This window comes from Rattus norvegicus, chromosome 7 (genome assembly GCF_036323735.1).
Source record: "Rattus norvegicus strain BN/NHsdMcwi chromosome 7, GRCr8, whole genome shotgun sequence".
Lineage (NCBI taxonomy): Eukaryota > Metazoa > Chordata > Mammalia > Rodentia > Muridae > Rattus > Rattus norvegicus.
Window position 1 is genome coordinate 26,813,935 of NC_086025.1, and position 20,101 is coordinate 26,834,035.

Consider the following 20,101-nt stretch of genomic DNA (forward strand, 5'->3'; position numbering starts at 1 on the left):
CTAGCCAGTTCCCTCCCTTCATCTGCTGCAGATGCCTATTTGTTTCCCCTTCTGAGGAGATTCAAGCATCCTCACGGGAGTGCTCTTGGCTGTTTAGCTTCTTTGCATTTGGGGCTTGTAATGTGGGTATCCTGTACTTTGTGGCTGCTATCTACTTCTCAGTGAGTACACACCACGCACATCCTTTTGGTCTGGGTTACCTCACTCGGGATGATATTTTCTAGTTTCATCCATTTGCCTGCAAATTTCATGATGTCCTTGATTTTTAACAGCGGAGGATTCCATCGTATAAATGAACCGTATTTTTAAAATCAGTTCTTTAGTTGAGGGGCATCTGGGTTGCTTCCGGTTTCTGGCTGTTGTGACTAAAGCTGCCATGAACATAGTGGAGCGCTTGTCCTTGTGGTGTGGTGTCACATCTTTTGAGTATGTGCCCAGGAGTGGTATAGCAGTTCTCTGAGAAACTGCCAGATTAGCTTCCAAGTTTGCACTCGCCTCAGCAATGGAGGAGTGTTCCCCTCGCTCCACATCCTCGCCAGCCTGTGCTGTACCTTGAGCTTTGGATCTTAGCCATTCTGATGAGTATAAGGTAGACCCTCAAAGTCATTCTAATCTGTAGTTCCCTTATGAAAGGATGTTGAACATTTCCTTACGTTTTCCTTGGCCATTAGCAATTCCTCTGCTGAGAACTTTCTGCTTATGTCTGTACCCCGTTTTTTATTAGGTTACTTTGTTTACTGGAGCCTAATTTCTTTAGTTCTTTGTATATTTTGGATATTAACCTTTTGTCAGATACAGGGTTGGTAAAGATCTTTTCGCATTCTGTAGGCTGCTGTTTGTCCTATTGAAGGTGTCTTTTGTTTTACAGAAACTTTCGAGTTTTATGAGGTCCTGTGTATTAATTGTTTATCTTAGTGCCTGGGCTATTTGTGTTCTGTTCAGGAAATCATCTCCTATACCAGTGAGTTTAAGGCTATTTCCCATTTCCTCTTCTATTAGATTTAATAGATCCAGGTTATGTAGGGGTCTTTGATCCACTTGGAGTTGAGTTTTGGTGCAAGATAATAAATATGGATCTATTTGAATTTTCTACATGCAGACATCCAGTTAGACCAGCACCATTTGTTGAAGATGCTTTCTTTTTTCCATTGTATGGTTTTGGATTTTTTTGTCAAAAAAAAAAAAGTATGTGGGGTTTTTTTCTGAGTCTTCAATCCCATTGATCTACCTATATCTTTCTATACCAACACCATGCAGATTTTATTATTCTATTATTATTATTATTATTATTATTATTATTATTATTATTATTACTCTGTAGTACAGCTTGAGGTCAGGGATGATGATTCCTTCAGAACTTCTTTTATTATAGAGGATTTCTTTAGCAACCCTGGATGTTTTGTTTTTCCAAATAAAGTTCAGAATCGTTCTTTCAAAGTCTGTAAAGAACTGTGTTAGAATTTTGATGGGAATTGGATTGATCTGTGGATTGGTTTTGGTAAGAGGGTGGTCAGCATCGGGAAGTCATGAAAGGCTACCTTAGCGTCGTTTGTTCGTGACTTGTAAAATTCTAAGGACACACTTGATTCCATTGAATGTGGCAACTTCGTATTTCTTTTAGCAGTGAAGAATGGATATTGCCTACAGGACTACTAGACAAAACAGCTTCTGAGCATGCAGTGAAATTCGACTTCTGAATTCGTGGGGATATGAGCAATTTTACATAATTGTAGTGAAACGATAGTAAAAAGACTAAAAGAAATTATGATCTAAGCAGACTCTACCACATAACAACATATTTTAAGCTAAGTAGACACATGAGTGCACTCTCATGGACTTGGAACAGTGCCCAGAGAAAAGCACAGAGGACAATGGTCCAGAAGGGATAGGCATATCTTTCAGTACCTTGTTTCCCAAGTGCAGCTACAGCCTGGTTGAGTTTGGATCCAAGCTCTGCCACTTAGAAGCAACACAAATCTGCAAGAGTTCTTTGACCTCCTCCTGCCACGAATCCCCGTCTGTAAAAATGAGGAATAAAATGGGCAAACTGCAGCTTCTATGAACCAATACAAAGGAAGAGTGAGCTCGACTAGCTGTTGGCTACCCGAAGCTTCAGCTAAATGAGTTACTATTATTCTAGATGTGAACGGAGACACTTTTAACAGCTTTAAATTCTGTGCCTTTCGTGTGCACTTAAAAGCCACTTGACTAGCTCCTCAAAGCTGTGATTATGCAGCTAAGGTCGCTCGCACCCATTTGTGGCGACAACAAAGGTGAAAATTTTAATTAAACTAATACTAGCAGAATTCTAAGTGAAAATTACAAAAATGACATTGGTGGTGCACAAAACACTTATGTTCAACCTTCTTACTTACCAAAGTGAAAGATGCTCAAAGAGGGGAGAAAAAGTTATGCACAGAGTTAAAAGCAAAGCAATATGGGTGTCTGCGTGCCACAGTACCTCGTGTCTTGTGTTATATTTGTTCCTCTCAGCTGTAATTCCTGGCTTCAGCTTCCTCTGTGAAGCCATAGTCAATATCTTCAATCCTCCAGCTCTTCAGCATCCCTTTTCCTCATTCTAGGACACTCCAGCTTTAAAGAGAATTGATTTCCACAATTTCAATAACCAACCTCATACTTGACTCTGGCAGGAGGGAAAAAAAATCTAGTTAGTCTAAGTGTGACAAACAAGACAGGTTGCAGTCAATAAAGGTTTAAAAACAAACACATCTAAATGCTGTGAAAATAATAAATAGTTCTTTTTCGACGTGCTTCAAGCATTCACATCAGACCTGGGCTTGACTTCCTGTTATGGTTGAGAAGAAACAGTGTCAGGCTTCTCTGCCGGTGAAAGAAGAGAATTCAACACGTGACTATCAATTGAGCTCTAGCTAATGAAATGACAGGAAACAGGTACAGACAAATGGCATACAAAGTTAAGGTGCAAACGGAGGCTGTGTTGTGTGTTCTCCATGCCAGGGGCTCTGTCTGGTGTGAATAAGAATCGTGGTACAGTATATCTGCTATAATAGAAATAGCAAAGACTCAAACGGAGCATGACGTAGGAAATGCACGTCTCTGTCCAGAGGTTAACGGGGGCCAGGTAGGTGAGCAGACACTTGAGTTGAGTCTTGAAAAACATATCATCTTTTTTGCTGGGTAATGTAAAATAGAAAGAACAATTCAAGCTGATAGGAAGGGGAGGTAAGTGCTGGAAGTTGGGTGCCTTCATCCCACCAAGAGAATTCCCAGCACGGAAGAGGGAAAGTAGGAATAGACTGGTATAGACACTTTGCAGGGACTTCAGGGTTATTCCTTTCGAGCAGGTTCAGACATAGAGCAAACGCCATAGGTCTGTTCTATACTACATGGATGCCTGAGTCAGTCTAGACAGTCTTGTTTGGTCTTCTTTCATGAAGTTGGTCTATGGTCTTCTGCCTTAGATGAATTAGTTCGCTCAATGCCGATGAAAGGTAGAAAGTTGCCTGGGAGAAAAGGTTGAAAGATTAACTGGGTCTCTGTAGTCATTAGGGAATTGTATACCACATAGCCCACCAAAAAAATAAAAATCAGACAGATATACTGTTCTTGCTGTAGCTTGGAATTGAATGATCTAAAAAGACACAGTTTAGGACAAGCAAATATTGCTCTCTCCTCTCTCTGTGTGGGCACCAGCAGGACCTCTTCTCCCAAACTCACCGTACCATATAGCAGAGTAGCAATAAGGAACGTTTCCATTGTAAGCTGAAAGCGAGCATATTGTCCAATGTTCAAAATTCCCAGTGGTGCCAATGCCTCGAGCCAACTAGCCTGACATCATCTCTTTTAAGATCCAGGCTCCTGGCTGCTGGCCCTAATAAATGTCCCTTTATAAGGAAAAGAGCATCCTTTACAGAAGAACAGAGTTCATGGCTCAAGAAGTGACTCATTTAACCCAGATAGCCTCAGCCTAGAACACTGTAAGAAAAACAATTACTAAGATTTATTTCAATGCCACTGTCGAAAATCTATTTCTACGTTGCAGCAAATGCTTCAAGTACGTTTCTCTAATGAAACTCATTATCATAGCCTTTTTATTCTTTTCGTGTAATGGGAAGTTGAATAGTGTACTTTGAGGGCGAAAATAATGCCCTGAAATTTTGTACCCATCAGGAGGAAATCATTCATTTCTGTCATTCTATTTCAATGCAAGCGTCTTCCACACTATAAAAGGATGAAATATGGATAACAATAGAGGATGCTATCTTCTCCCCCCCCCCTCGTTCTGCTCCTTTCTCTGTACGATTTTGACTAATATATTATGTGTTCTTTCAAAATCTTTTATGGTCATAAAAATCTAATGAGAAGTTTCTGAATACTTTTGACTGCTTAAAACTGCCTGGCGCCTTTTAAAAAACGTGGGCATATTATTAATCCAACATCCTAGGTACTTTCCAGGCTGAGTAATTATCTTCCACCTACCTAGGTTCCCCTGGTGGTTTCAATTTGCATACAAAATTGTTCTTCACTTCCGGTTTCTGAGGTTTTTGTGGTGTTTACTTTCATATTGATACCTATAACATCAATCCTGCTCAGCAGTCAGCGTTGTTTATGAAGTAGAGGAAACTGTTGTGTTTCTTCATACATATGTTGTTCTTTTTGTACAAAAATAACCACTTGGATGTCTATTCAGCGGCTCCTTTAAATGATACTCCTTTCTGTTTAATTGTATCATTTAAATGATATTCCTTCCTGTTTAATTGTATCAGTGCGCCCACTCACTCTTAGACACCACATTTGTGTTGTTACTTTCTTTCTGTATACATATTTGTCAACTTGCTAGGGTTCCTGGCAGTGCTGTAGGTGCATTTAGCAAGGGGTTGTGAGTTTCTTAGTAGTCTATCCATCCCTAGAATCTGTAGCATTTTTAATAATGCTTTCTGAAAATGGAGTCTCTAATAAAAGGACAGAATCCAAAACCACTCCAATATTAATTAAGTAAAAACGTAATAAACTTTTTGATGGCCAGACATTCTATTGACTATTTTCTACACAGTAACTCATTTAGTTTGCCTAAAACTGGATTAGGCAGGCTTTTCCTGTTTCAAACATGAGGAAATTGAAGCCCCAGTGTATGAATTAGCTCATGAAGCCTCATAGCATAGGAAAAGTGGCAAAGCTATACTTTATTTTTTTTCATTTCTTTTTTTCATTAACCATTCCATTCATTTACATCTCAAATGATATCTCACTTCCTGGTTATCCCACACACACACACACACACACACACACACACACACACACACACACGTGTCACATGTGCCTTTCCCTTTGCCTTTATGAGAGTGCTTCTCCACACACCCACACTCTCCTGCTCCTCACTCCTCTAGCATCCCCCTATGCTGGGACATCAAGCCTCCCCAGGACCAAGGGTCTCCCCTCCCATTGCTGTCCGGCAAGGCTATCCTCTGCTACATGTGTATCTGGAGCCCTGGATCCCTCCAGGTACACTCCTTGGTTGGTGATCTAGACTCTGGAAGAACTAGGTGGTCAGGCCAGCCTCTGTCGTTCTTCCAGTGGGGTTGCAATCCTGCTCTGCTCCTCCAGTCCTTCCTCCAGCTCCCCTACCAGGTTGCCTGAGCTCAGTCTGATGGTTGGCTCCAAGCATCCACATCTGCATTGGTCAGTTGCTAGCTGAACTTCCTCAAGGAACCACCACACTAGTTCCTGTCAGCAAGTACCTCTTGAACACGGCAACAATGTTAGGTTTGGTGTCTGCAGACATGATGGATCCCAAGGTGGGACAGTCCTTGATTGGCCCTTCCTTCAGTCTCTGTTCTATTTTTTGTCCCTTTTCTTCCTTTGGACAGGAACATTTCTGGTTTTAAAACTTTGAGATGGGTGGGTGTCCTCATATAGGTACTCTGTCATAGGATAGCAAATGGTTTAGTTTCTGTCTAACTCTGAAACCCTGAGATCTAGACAGTCTCCTCTTCTAAGGTATGTGACATTAGAAGCCATAAAATTTCAGTCTTTCAGTATGAATCCAAAAGCAAGAAGAGCCAATGTCCTTATATAAAGGTAGTAAAACCCCATCTCTGTCACTGATAGAGAGAAGCCATCTTGTCCTATCCAGACAATCTACTGATGGGTCACACCCATTCAAGGGAGAGTAACCCACTTTACTCAGTCTCCCAATTCAAGTATTAATCTCATGTGGAAAGTGCCCACAGTGATGTTTTAAACAGCCACATAGCTGGACATGCTATTTTTCAATTAAGACGGGCAATACAAAATTGACAGTCATTGACATCATTATAGCCATTATTCCATAACTCAGTTATATGGTATCCTAATAATCAAAGAATAGATCATATATCCCTCTATTTCTTTTTTTTTTCCAGAGCTGGGGATCGAACGCAGGGCCTTCCGCTTGTTAGGCAAGCGCTCTACCCCTGAGCTAAATCCCCAACCCCCCTCTATTTCTTAACATGAATTGAACACATAATTATTTCTTAAGAAAAAAATAGTTGGTTACACAATGAAAATTGCTATCCAAATATTTTTGAAGTCAACTTATTTCCAGCTCTCTTAAATCAGGTTCATGATATATATTTCTATGACCAAAAGAGGCAAGAGGCTTGGTTTTTAGCTTTTCAAATGCAGAGAAGCCATGTTCCCTAGCAACACTGACTTCACATGAGAAACTTTCAAATGCCATTTATAGCAGGTTCTTTCCCCCCTCATTGCCACCTCACTCCAAGCTTGTGATTACTAAAGAGAAAACGAGCTTTGAAGATTTTAAGTAATGCTCTTAAGAGGGCATCATGGTGGTTGGCCAAAGAGGATGCTGTTCATAATGTTATTTAGACTCACTTCAAAGTCTGTAGAATCATTTTTTTCATTTTGTTCACACTGTTAACACTGATTATAATATATGACAGAACCAGATTTTAAAACTCAACGTTAACAGAAATAAGAACTTCTAGTACTGGCCTGAAATAGGCAAAGTATACACACCTTTGTTTAAAGTTTTCCTTTGTGTTGTGTAAATTAGTTATGTATGTCTAAACATGCATATTATTTATGTATGTTTTTTTTAGCTGACTACATATGTGCGTTTATATAAATTTGTATGAATTCGCTCAAACACTCGATCTTAAGTGGAAAGACTCATGTCTTGTTATTTCCACTTGTCACAAACAGGACTTTCAACTAATTATATCAGGACTCACAGGGCCATAAAAAAAAAAGAATTGTAATAATAGGCATGTATCTTAGTGAGGATTTACTGCTGTGACCAGACACCATGACCAAGGCAACTCTTAAAAAGACAACATTTAATTAAGGCTGGCTTACAGGTTCAGAGGCTCAGTTCATTACCATCAAGGTGGGAGCATGGCAGCGTACAGGGAGGAATAGTGCAAGAGGGACCTGAGAGCTCTACATCTTCATCTGAAGGCTCCTAGGAGAAGACTGACTCTTCCACACTGAGTAGATTTTCAAAGTTAACCTCCACAGTGACACACTTCCTCCAACAAGGCCACACCTCCAAACAGTACCACTCTCTGGGCCAAGCATATTCAAACCCACCACACTATGCATGAATGTTTCAACATGTAGAAAGTCTAACTCTTAACCTGTTAACAGGGAAAGTTCTTCATTTCATGAGGCACTTAAAACACAGTTGATAGAATTCAGTGCTCTTAAGACCACAAAGTAAATCACATTACCAAAGATACCAGTGGAGAGCTCTTTAAATGGATACCCATCTATTCAGAACATGGCAAATCTACAGCATTGCTTATATTCAAAATGTAATAGGATCCTGGTCAATGCAAAAAGGTAATAGGAAGAACCATGAGGCAACATGGTTGAAAAAAAAAGCACATAGTTACATATCACCTGTAAGTTTATATCCATAAAAAATGGAAAAATAAAGTCTCAGGGCAATCGGAAAAGTTACTGTAGTGATAATAGGAACACTAGTAGCATTCTCCTGAGACACTTTATATCTGTGTAGAATACACACTGTACATGCAGTACATATGTATTGTTATGTACATATTGTATACAGTGTGTATAAATGTTACATGGCCATTCTACACATCTATCTGATCCTTTCTTGATAAAAGAAGTACTCCCATAAAGCTATTTAGGCATCAAGTTAAAAAAATTTATGAACAAAGATGTGGGTAAATGAAATCATATACCATAACCAAAATGGGCTCTCTGGACGCCATAAAGATGTCATTTAGCTTCTAGTTGGAACTCTAAAGCCACTATAATATTTCAAAAGAGTTTTCATGGAATTTTATAAGCACGCAGTAAAATTAATGAAGAGGATCAGGGAACCAAAATGATTTTGATTTTGCTGGTACAGAATGTTCAGCTTTGGTGAATGTAAATCTTACCATGAAAGTACTAGTGATTAGGTCCATGTGGAACTGATGCAGAGGTAGACAAAATGAATGTGACATAAAAAAACAAACCTTTAAGTGACCTCTCACTGAGATGGTGAATGCTTGTATACCAGACCCTAATCAATAAAAATATTTTAAGTATTTTCATGTTTTAAAAAAAAGTTTCTTACACACTTCTTCACAAGTCTACTCCATGGAAAATTATAACAATCTCAGGGATAGAGGAAGGAGATTAAGTCTGAGGAGAGGACTTAATCAGAAGTGTTTGCCCCATGAACACACAGATTTGAGTTCCATTTATAGCACCCACTTGAAAAAAAAATCCAGATAGCCACATGATCCATATCTCTAGTGTTTAGGCGACAGAAACAAGACGACCCTTTCCAGGTTTAGTGAGAGGCTTTGTCTAAAAACTAATGCGAATGATTGAAGAAGACTCTTGACATAGACCCCTGGCTGTATATGCACATATACGTCCACACATAGTAACACATACAGACACAAGGAGAAGTAGATTGCAGAGTGGCAGACGGGATCATTTAAATATATCTGCGATATATGCATGAAATAAATAATTAAAGCCACACAGTGACTGCATTGGGTCTATTTTCTGTGGTTCTATTTAATGAGTCCTTAAAGTTAATGGCGGTTTTAAAAATGACTGTGGAAATAAATGTCTACGTGTAGATATGGGTAAACAAATCCATCATTTGTCCATTTAACTGTCTGTGTGATAGCTAATTGTCAGGAGGCAGGTCTGAGAGACAGACAGCAGGTTTGATTTGTTACTGTGCTAGATGAACTCTTAGTCCAATGATTCCTCTGTCGGGAAGAGCACTCCGCAGGAAAGCGTTACAGAGGTCAGAAAGCAGAGCCTGGTTCATTACACCATGGTCTCTGAACTGGCGTGTGCTGCAAATCTGGAAGCAATGACCGCTGGTTTGATGGATGAAGAAGTCCTGCTGCAGAACGCTCTTCAGAGGCCGAAGAGAAAAATCATTAGGACGGAATTTACTGTAGAAAAATATAAAATCCTGCCTTGAGGTTAAAAAATAATCGGCTGTATGAGAGCAGACCCATAGGATGCTTGCCTTGAATGTTAGTAATGGGAAAATGAGCAAAGAGGTTTGATTGACCTCGTTTGCAATCAGATGTAAAATGTCTATAAAATTATACCGTACTGAGAGTACGGTGACCAGATCACCAGGAGTGGTATCCTTCTACCGGAATAGGTAATAATTATGTAAGCATTTTTAAATGGCTTTGGGTTGATAGCAGCCAGTAGGTGAAGGCCTCGATAATCTAGAAACACTGGGTCACACAAAACCATCAAAAAACAAAACAAAACAAAAAAAACAAAAAACAAAAAAAAAACTTTTGACCTATAGGATTTCATGAAGGGCTTCGAATACTTCTATGAATTGTTCAATTCATAGACAATTCAGGGGTAAATGCTTCTTCAAGACCTTGTCAAAACATACAAGAAACTATTTGCTGAGTACTCTCAGCTTGCCGGGGTAAAAATGGAGTAGCAGTAGAATCTAATTCAACTATGTCTAGAGACCCATGAGTAAGTGAATGTCATCTTCACACTCACTCCACCCCTCCCGTGAGGCTGCTGAGTGATCAGCACACAGAACAGTAGCAGGATGTAAGTTAAAGAGCCATTTTATCAGCAGCTCCCTTAACAGCTGCAATAGAGAAGAAGTCAAGGATACTCTGACCACAGCGCTAAGGCCTCCTTCTCTTCCTGGCTTTTTCCCATCATGCCCTCCAAAAAGAAAAAAAGATTAAATTATAGGCCCACCACACACAATGAGTTGAAATATATGTGTCGTGTCAAAATGCTGTATGAAAGGTGTCCCCCAAAGTGTGATTCCGTTTCTATTACAGAAATGGAATGGACGTGGAGATACGTTTCAATTTAACAAAAGGACATTGACTGTATTAGTCACGTGACTCTCCAGGAAAGAAGCTTATCGCTCTACGAGCGGATTCTCTCCTACTGGAGTTTAAATACTGTACAGTGCATACAATGCATGGGAGCTGCCCAGTAAATTATACTCTAGGAAGTTACACAGGGAGATTCTTATGGTCTCATCTGAAATTTGGGTGCTTTGATTTCTAGAAACTTCTCTTGACTACTTAGGATTTCATGGCTATGGTATCTAGGGGGGTGTAGAATTCTACTTAACTCCCATGAATTTTGATGACAAATAATACCTTGTTTCTCTATTTCCAATAATTCTCAGTTTCTGTGTTTTTTCTCTTCTTTTTAAAGATACTGAGTTTTTTTTTATTTATTCCTATAACTACTTTTTTCAGAAAAAAAATGTCTTCATCCTGTAAGACTCAACACCACCATAGGATAAACAGGAGTTTGAAACTGCTCAATTGTCCACATTTTTTCCAACGATTTAATAATAGTCTTTTGTAAACATGGCAAATAGTCGAAGACTAATTTAATCTTAATTAAACTATCAGCAGCAGGAAATAATACTACATAGAACATGAATAGATTAATCTTCCTATCAGTTTAATGGAATATCAAATGTGAGTTAATCAGCAAAGATTCAAGATGTCTTCCTAGCAGGTTCAGCAGTGAACAAATGGAAATGGCTAGGAAAGTATACTATATCATCTATTATAAATGATGAGCATCAAATCTATCCCCAGAGCCTATTAAAAACTGAAATCACTCAGAAAGCCAAGTCATCCTCTGTTATCTGCAGATGTGAGCCCAAGGTGCCTCGGAAGAGAAGTCTATCATTAGAATCCAAGAATACCTTTCTTTAGCCATTATTGTTAGACTTCATTTCAACCAAGCCTCTTTGTAAAGCTGTCAACAGAAATAGTGTGATCAGCCCCCTCATAGCTCACTCTCTGAGAGGCAAAACCTAGGAGGAATAAGCAGGAAGGAAAAGGTAGAGGAGCCAGGGAATCAGTACTGCTTGTGGAGTCCTTACATTTTTCATGCCGAAAGTGTGGACAGTAATTTAAGGAAAAATCCCCTAGCAATCTTCAGAAGTCCTTCCACAACCTCCCATTAAAATCTCTCCCTCCTCCTGCTTTTATTCTTATGTAACTTCAGTGAAAATTTGTCACTGTCTGGCTGTGTGTGGACAGCTAGTACTTTGCCTGTCTCACTGTGAGAGTCCAACGGTTTAATACCCTTGTTTTGTCAAATAGATGGCAGTAGATAGTGATTCCTAGATTGATTGGGGGCTCACTAAAGCCTAAACTGAGAAGGTAACTAAGAAAGTATCAAGAATGTATTGTTTTCATCCTTGAAAAAGAAAGATAGAATCAACAAGAAGACCCATGACGAAGCCTACGTGGCATCTATTACTGATATTACAACATTAGATTTTCAGAACTCATGATACCCAGCAGTATATACACCTTCCCCTATCTCAATACAGTCTTTAAAATCAGCTTCCTAAGAGTTTATTACCACTTCCAACTTATAAAAAAGAAATAAAGCCCCACAGTTCATATCCACTTACAAGTAGTATATAATTTTTATTCATATGAGATCATTGTAAGTCTGTGTGCTTACTAAGATTACTTAATGAGGTAACTTTTTTTGAACATTACACAAAAGCCAGCACTTGAGCCCAGTTAACCAAGAAAATATAAGTGACAGAAACTCAAGGTATTATATTTTTTATGAAATGTGACACTTTTAAAGTTCTATTTGCTTTTATTTTATTAGTATGTGTGAGTACATGCATAGATGTATGTGTACCACATGGATGGCTAGTGTCCATGGAGGGAGGCACAGAGGACATCGGATCCCCTGGGGCTGGAGTTAAGGTGGTTGTGAGCTGCTAGATGTGGGCACTGGTAACTGAACTCAGGTCCCCTGCAAGAACAGCCAGTGTTCTTAGGCACTGAGCCATCTCTCCATCTCTAAATAGAAGGTTGGAGTTATCTTCTGGTGCAATCTCTACTTTCAGTGTGCCTTCGGATTATACAGAATGTGTTTTATTGAGAAGTGTGTGAACAAATTTGAATTAAAAAAAGTAGGTCTGTTTGTGTTCCAAATCATATTCCGAGTAAAACAAGCAAAGGCCCAGGAGTATCGCTAAGACTAGTTCTTCAAGCTGCTTAGCACTGGGCTCTTGTTTACTTGATAGATGAATCTAGAATGACTGTTAAATAAAAGGAAATATGAAGATTCTTCCGGGATACTGTTTTCTTTTAAGTGAATGCAGCCATTCATATACCTACCATATCACTAACACACCGCCTTCTGAACCCCCATTCATTCCTTGCACCAAAATCTCTTTTTTTAATCTTTATTAACTTGAGCATTTCTTATTTACATTTCGATTATTATTCCTCTTCCTGGTTTCCGGGCCAACATCCCCCTAACCCCTCCCCCTCCTCCTCTATATGGGTGTTCCCCTCCCCATCCTCCCCCCATTACCACCCTCCCCCCAGCAATGACATTCACTGGGGGTTCAGTCTTGGCAGGACCCAGGGCTTCCCCTTCCACTGGTGCTCTTACTAGGCTATTCATTGCTACCTATGAGGTTGGAGCCCAGGGTCAGTCCATGTATAGTCTTTGCCCCAAAATCTTAAGCCTGTAACCACTATTGACTTCTGAAGACTGTTTTCAAAGGGAATCAGTCTTTCAACTCTACAAAGTAATTTGCTTTAATTGAGCCCTCTCAGCATTAGTAGCTAAAGAAAATTAAATGGTAAGGGTGGTAGTGTTTCATTGAGAGGCAAACGATGTGCCCTTTCGTGTAGTGTATGGTTCCTGGGAGGAGAATAAATAGCTTCATGCTTTCAGTGGGCCAAGACATTTACTATCTTGATTTTAAAAAATTAAAAAAAAAAGCCTTGGTAAAATCTGCTGGGTATGGTGGCACAGTGAGACCCAGTATCATAAATAAATAATAAATAAAGTAACAGTGACGTGAATGATCACGGCGTGCTTATGCGACAACCTGTAACATTTTGCGCTCATTTCAGCAGCTCATGTACTAATCTTAGCACGATAGCATGGCCCCTGCGTAAAGCTGACACACAAATCCATGAAGCGTTCCCTATATTTTTAAAATGTATTTATTTATTTGCTTACACCCTAACCGCTGCTTCCCCCTCCTGGTCTCCCCCTCACTGAATCCCTTCTACCAACCTTCCTCCCCTTCTCTTCTGAAAGGGTGTTACCCTGAACCCTGACACATCAAGTCTTTGCTAGATTAGGTGCGTCTTCTCCCACTGAGGCCAGACACAGCAGCCATAAGACTGAACTACCTGTCAGCTACATATGTGCCAGGGGCCTTGTTCAAGCCCATATATGTTCTTCAGTTGGTGGTTCAGATTCTGAGAACTCCCTGGGATCCAGGTTTGTTGACTGTTGGTCTTCCTGTCGAGTTCCCATCAACTTCTAGGCCTTCAATCATTCCTGAAACTCTTCTGTAGGTGTCCCTGACCTCTGTCTAATGTTTGGCTGCAGGTATCTGCTTCTGTTTCCATCCATTGCTGGGTATATCCACTCAGAGGATAGTTATGCTAGGCTCCTGTCTGCAAGAATAGCAGAGTATCATTAATAGTATCAGTGGTTGGTGCTTGCCCATAGGATGGGCCTTGAGTTGGGCCAGTTATTAGTTAGCCTTTCCATCAGTCTCTGCTCCATCCCTGCATTTCTTTTAGATGGGACAGATTTGGGATCAAAAGTTTAGTGGGTGGGTTGGTGTCCCTATCCTTCCAACTGGGGGTCCTGCCAAGCTACAGGAGGTGGCCTTTACAGGTTCCATATCCTTGCTGTTAGGTATTTCAGCAAAAGTCACCTGCATTGACTCCTGGGAGCCTCCCACTGGGCCTCTCTTCTGTCTCTCCAGCACCTGATCCTGATTCTCCCTTCCTCTCCTGCTCTCCGTTTAGTCTCCTTTCTCCCACCCCAGTTCCCTCCTTCCTTCTGTTTCCTATGACTGCTGTGTCTCTTCTTCTAAGTGTGACTCAAGCAGCCTTGCTTGGGCCTTTCTTCTTGTTTAACTTCTTTGGTTCTGTGGGGTGTATCATGGGTATTCTGTACTTTATGACTAACTATCACTTATCAGTGAGTAAATACCATGCCTGTCCTTTTGGGTCTGAGTTACATCACTCATGATGATATTTTCTAGTTCCATGCATTTGTCAACCAAGTTCATAGTATCCTTATTTTTAATGGTTATATAGTATTCCATTATGTAAATGAACCACAATTTATGAATCCATTCTTTGGTTGAGGGACATCTGGGTTGTTTCCAGTTTGGGGCTCTTATGACTAAGGCTGTTGTAAACATAGAGAGGCACTTGTCCTTGAAGTATGGTAAGGCATCTTTTGGGTATCTGTTCAGGAGTGGTATATCTGGATCTTCAGGTAGAACTGTTTCCAATTTTCTGAGAAACGGCCAGATTGACTTTCAGAGTAGTTGTACCAGCAATGAAGGAGTGTTCCCCTTCCTCCATATCCTCACTAGCATGTGCTGTCCCTTGAGTCTTTTTTTACTGTTATTTTAGCCATTCTAACTGGTACTCGGTAGAATTTCAGAGTCGTTTTGATTTGCATTTTCCTGATAGCTAAGGATGTTGAGCTTTTCTTTAAGCATTTCTTTGCCATTTGAGATTCCTCTGTTGAGAATTCCCTGTTTAGTTCTGTGCCCCATTTTTAATTGGGTTACTTGGTTTGTTAGAATTTAACTTCAGCTCAGGGCTGAAATCACACAGAAACAAAGACAATAATACAAACAATCAACAAGAGATAGTTTTTTGAGAAAATCAACAACCTAGACAAACCCTTGGCTGAACTAAGAAAAAGGCACAGAAACAGTATCCAAATTAACAAAATCAGAAATGAAAATGGAGATATAGCAACAGAAACTGAGGAAATCCAAAGAATCATTAGTTCTTACTTCAAAAGCCTGTACTCCGCACCACTGGAAAATTTAAATGAAATAGATGAATTTCTAGACAGATACCACATTCCAAAGTTAAATCAAGAGCAGGTAAACTAAAGAGTCCCCTAACCCCTAAGCAAACAGAAGCAATCATTAAAAGTCTCAACAACAACAGCAAAGCCCAGAGCCAAATGGTCTTAGCACAGAAATCTACCAGACTTTCAAAGAAGAGCTAATACTAATATTCCTCAAATATTCGACAACATAGACACAGAAGGAACACTACCTACTTCATTCTATGAGGCCACACTTACCCTGATATGTAAAGTACACAAAGACTCAACAAGATAAAGAGAACTTCAGACCAATTTAAGTTATGAACATCAAAACAATAATACACAATAAAGTTCTTACAAACCGAATACAAGAACACATCAAAAACATCATTCACCATGATCAAGTTGGCTTTACCCCAAGGATGCAGGGATGGTACAATATGTGAAAGTCTATCAATGTAATCCACTATATAAACAAACTGAAAGACAAAAATCACATGATTATCTCTTTAGATGTTGAAAAAGCCTTTGACAAAATCCAACACTGCTTCATGCTATAAGTCTTAGAGAGATCAGGGATTCAAGGCACATACCAAAACATAATAAAAGCAATATATGGCAAGTCAATAGCCAATGCCAAATTAAATGGAGAGAAATTTAAATCAATTCCATTAAAATCAGGAACAAGACAAGGCTGCCCACTCTCTCTCTCTACCTATTCAATATAGTTCTTGAAGTTCTAGAGCATTAAGACAACAAAAAAAGATCAAGGGGATACAAATCAGAAAGGAAGAAGTCAAGGTATCAGTGTTCTGGTCTGATAAGACAATATACATAAGTGATCCCCCAAATTCTACTAGAGAACTCCTGCAGCTGATAAACAACTTCAGCAAAATGGCTGGGTATAAAATTAACTCAAAGAAATCAATAGCTCTCCCTTACGCAAATGATAAACAGGCAGAGAAAGAAGGAAATGACACCCTTTATGGTAGTTACAGATAATGTAAACTATCTAGGTCTGACTCTAATCAAGCCCCTAAAAGATCTGTATGACAAGAACTTTAAGACAATGAAGAAACAAATTGAAGACGATATCAGAAAATGGAAAGACCTCTGATTAACATAGTGAAAATGGCCATCTTACCAAAGGCAATGTACAGATTCAATGCAACCCCCATCAAAGTCCCAACATGATTCTTTAACGGACCTTGAAAGAACAATTCTCAACTTCATATGGAAAAAAACAAAACCCCAGGATAATGAGAACAATCCTGAAAACTAAAGGAACCTCGGGAGGAATCACCATCCCAGACCTCAAGCTGTACTATAGAGCAATAGTGATAAAACAACTGCGTGGTGTTGATAAAGAGGCAGACAGGTTGACAGTGGAATAGAATTGAATACCCAGAGATAAACCCACACACCTATGGATACTTGATTTTCAACAAAGAAGCCAAAACCATACAATGGAAAAAAAGGAAAGAAAACATTTTTAACAAGTGGTGCTGGTCTAACTGCATGTAGAAGAATGCAAATAGATTCCTGTTTATCGCCTTCACAAAGCTCAAATCCAAGTGGGTCAAGGGTCTCAATATAAAACCAGATACACTAAACTTAATAAAAGAGAGAGAAAGAGTCTTGAATGAATTGGTACAGGAGACGGTTTCCTGAATACAGTACCACTGGCTCAGGCCCTAGGATCAGCAATTGATAAACGGGACTTCATTTAACGGAAAAGTTTCAGTAAGGCAAATGACACCGTCGAAAGGCTAAAACGGCAGGCTAGGGAAAAGATCTTCACTAATCCTACATCTGGCAGAGGGCTAATATCCAAAATATATAAAGAACTCAAGAAGTTAAACCATATATATATATATATATAATTGGTAAAATCCCCTTGCACTTCAAGCAAGTCTTTTGCCATTCAGATAACCAGCACATCACTTACTCTGGGAGAAAATAAACATTTTCACATTTGGGATCTCTCTGTGGCAGGATAAATCTATACCATTATCTCATGAGAAAGAGAAACATCTACATCTTTAAGCAAGAGGAGCTAGAGCATGCCCTGTTTTCTTTTTCCTGTCTCCCAGAAAAAGCTCTCACTGCACCTGACTCCTACCCAGAGTTCCTGGTGCCTGCTGTGCTCTTCCTGCTTCACTTGGACTAGTTAAAACCTTTCCTCATTTTCAAATGCAACTTGATGAACCTCATGGACCCTGCTCTCTCTGATGCCCTATAACAGGCGTAGCCCCTTTATTATACTATTCTGTGCAGCAACCATATGTGTTATCAAACGTCCATAATGGTATCTATATGAATTTTAGTGTTGCTTATTGATTTTCATATGGAGTGTGTGTGTGTGTGTGTGTGTGTGTGTGTGTGTGTGTGTGTGTGTGTGTACACGCACATGTATTAATCCCCACTCAGGTGTACACAGTAAAATTCGTCTTTTTTATTCTCACTGGTTTTAAACTCCATAAAGGAAAAACTAGTCTTTTCAGTTCCCTTGATTCATGGCTTATTGCATATACCCAATTGTTTTTAATGATCCAGTGAGTGAGTAAATACATTATGTATTTACTTGCAGTATATATGATTTTGAAGGAATGAATGAGTGAATGGCAAATTATAGGATTTCTCATGGTATATTTTCCATATCCTTTGAGGTATCCAAATGAATAGATAATTATTGTTCAGTATTTTCTTACTATAGAGGGGGATAACTCATTCATTGAAAGAAAACAGCTTTTCCTGTATTTTTTGGGGGGAGTTCTGGCATAGTAGTTAATTGATTAGACTATTAGATGGCTGGATTATTGGTGAACTATTCTTTTTAGTTGTATGTGTGCTTCTGGAAGAGATTAGCATTTGGTCAGTAGATTAAGTAAAGCTCTGATCTTATCAATGGTGTCATACATTCTATCACAGATCCAGGGATGGATGGGATGAAGGGAAGGGGAGAAAGAGCTCATTTACTCTCTCTTGAGCTGAGAAGTCCATCTACACTTGCCCTTGGACATCAGACCCGATGGTTCATCCTTTGAACTTTAGGCTATAAACCATCTGCTCGTCTCATTCCCAGGTTACTGTGCTCGAACAAAATCACACTTCCAACTTTTCTTGGCCCCTCAGCTTGCCAGCAGCATATCACCAACCTTTTTATCCTCTGAATCGGGTAGCACAGTACCCAACGAATGCTCTCATGGACCTGGATGTTTCCGTTCTATGGGTCTGGTGAAACCTAATGAAGTCATCCCATCATCCGATAGCACTTGCATTTTTCCCCCAGGCTTTACATCCACGTCAGACTGCTGTCTAAAATTTGGACAGGCCAGCTCCATCTGTAATCTTTCACCTTCATACACGAAACCAGACCATGGATTATCCACAGGAAGAATAAGCAGTCTTTACCTCTATGTACTTCTCTCTACCTCACCGCACTGCTATTCTCAAAACAACGTGTTGCCTGCTTACATTCTGCAGAACCGGTGGGCATGAGCCTTTTTTACTCTTCTCTCACCGTCTTTTATTAGGAAAGAGATTCGTAAATACACAAACAAAACAAAATTATCCTGCTAGTGATTTGTAGGTGCCCCACTTGGGTTTGTTATGCTGGGTTTTGGCCCATTTTTATATTCACTTGCAAATCTGAACTTAGCGGATGCCCGGTGTTATTGTGGGAAAAAAACAAAGGACCAACGTGTCATCTACATCTCATTTCAGATCGCAATAATGGTTTACCTATAATTATCTATAATTCATGTCCTTCTAAAAGGATAATAAGCTGCATTTGTCCTATTTAGCAACCACTCATTAGCTAGATCTGTAGGTCTGCACGAAGTCATTGGCATCCTTTAGAAATCCTTCCCTCAGGCCTAACTCTTTAGGGATTTTAATGCCCTTGGTTATATTTTTTAATTTTGGTCTCTTTGATGTGGTCTCTTCCCTCCTGGTAGATTAATTAAAGCATTTTTGTCATTTTGTGCATCATCATAATTATCTGGCAGCTACATAGATTCTGTCATCTTTAGGCTGATCTGTTCATACGGGCTTTCAGTATTCAATGCAGCTTGTTCCAGAATTGATTTGATTACAGCCATCTGTATTGACCATGAAGGCAAATTCAATAAACAGACTGGAGGAACTGTGATTTGCCCACCAAAGACGGGAACAGCAATAGGTCCAAAACATTCATTGTCCCTTCTACGAAAGACAGAAATCAATAAAGCAAATATTCATCCCCGAGGCTATGTAGGCGGGAGATGTCAATGGCTAATATCAAAAATAAAGTTCAATTGCTCAACCAAAACGTGGGGGAAGCGTAGAGTTTTTTTTAAATTACTTATTTTGAGAAATTGGACTGGTTGATTATCTTTTTCTTGAGTTTGGACATGCATGTAGATCTGTGCTAAATTCTATCATCAGAACAAACTATTTGGAAAGCTAGATAAGCATTTCCCATGAATGTTAGGGACTCAATCATTACAGTTATATAGTGAATGACAGAAATGGAAAAATATAGTCCTATAGAGGAATGGGATGGAAGCCTAAGACCAGAAAAAGTTTTAGAGAGTCATATTTATACTAATGTTCATTTTTATTACAGTTTGGAAGAAGAAAAAAGAGAAAGAGAAAAGTAATTTAAACAAAGGCTTGCTATGAAAATTAAACCTATATTTCATATTATATTGACATTTTACATTATATATTAACTCATAAGCTCCTTTCCATTCTTCAGAACCTACAA

General features: G+C 39.4%; 1 protein-coding gene and 1 pseudogene across 15 annotated transcripts in view; both read left to right on the forward strand.

The window, feature by feature from the left end:
• The window catches only part of Anks1b (ankyrin repeat and sterile alpha motif domain containing 1B), a 1,165,904-nt gene that overhangs the window by 613,286 nt on the left and 532,517 nt on the right, over positions 1 to 20,101 (forward strand). The gene's annotated exons all lie outside the window — the stretch shown is intronic.
• On the forward strand, positions 13,373 to 13,467 carry LOC120093926 (U6 spliceosomal RNA; annotated as a pseudogene).